Below are 578 nucleotides of genomic sequence, written 5' to 3'. Positions count from 1 at the left end.
AGTTGAAGTCCTTCTCTGATTTTATTATTGTTTGCAAGGTTGCAACGTTACTTTGCAATATTTTAAATACTTTGGGGTATTTTGCATGGTCTGTTGTTGGAGTGTAACACGGGTCAGAGTTTTAACTCCTATTCACTGTGAATAAAAACATTATTTAGCTGATGCAGAGAGACATATAGACCGCGTATCATAACTTAACTACGTGTAAACGTCATTTGGCGGTTTTTACTTGGAAAACCAGCTAATTTGAATAATTTGAATAACAATAAACCTGAAACGATAGAAGAAGGATTGGAGATTAATTTAATTTACAACAAATGTGCAAAATGTGCATACTTTTAAATCGACACCTGCCATGGTGTTTCTGAGCTATTTGCCATCCGTGATCCCTTTTTTGAGTGTCCTAAAAGCCGATGGGGGGTCTTATTCAGCATTCCCGGTTAAAAAAGTCACCGCTCGCCACTGATATATATACAGTATATATATATCTACAGGGCCGTTTCTAGGCATAGGCGAGCTAGGCGGTCGCCTAGGGCGCCACCAGCTGAAGGGGCGCCAATGAGCGCACGTACTGGCAC

The 578-nt window shown here is 40.5% G+C and overlaps 1 protein-coding gene across 1 annotated transcript in view; it reads right to left on the bottom strand.

Annotated features, from left to right (window-relative positions):
* Positions 1 to 578, bottom strand: part of LOC107701234 (T-cell immunomodulatory protein-like) — a 134,528-nt gene that overhangs the window by 126,025 nt on the left and 7,925 nt on the right. The window lies entirely within an intron of this gene.

Source organism: Sinocyclocheilus anshuiensis, unplaced genomic scaffold (assembly GCF_001515605.1).
Source record: "Sinocyclocheilus anshuiensis isolate Anshui unplaced genomic scaffold, SAMN03320099.WGS_v1.1 scaffold1966, whole genome shotgun sequence".
NCBI classification, from domain to species: Eukaryota; Metazoa; Chordata; class Actinopteri; order Cypriniformes; family Cyprinidae; genus Sinocyclocheilus; species Sinocyclocheilus anshuiensis.
This window is presented reverse-complemented; position numbering and strand designations above follow the sequence as displayed.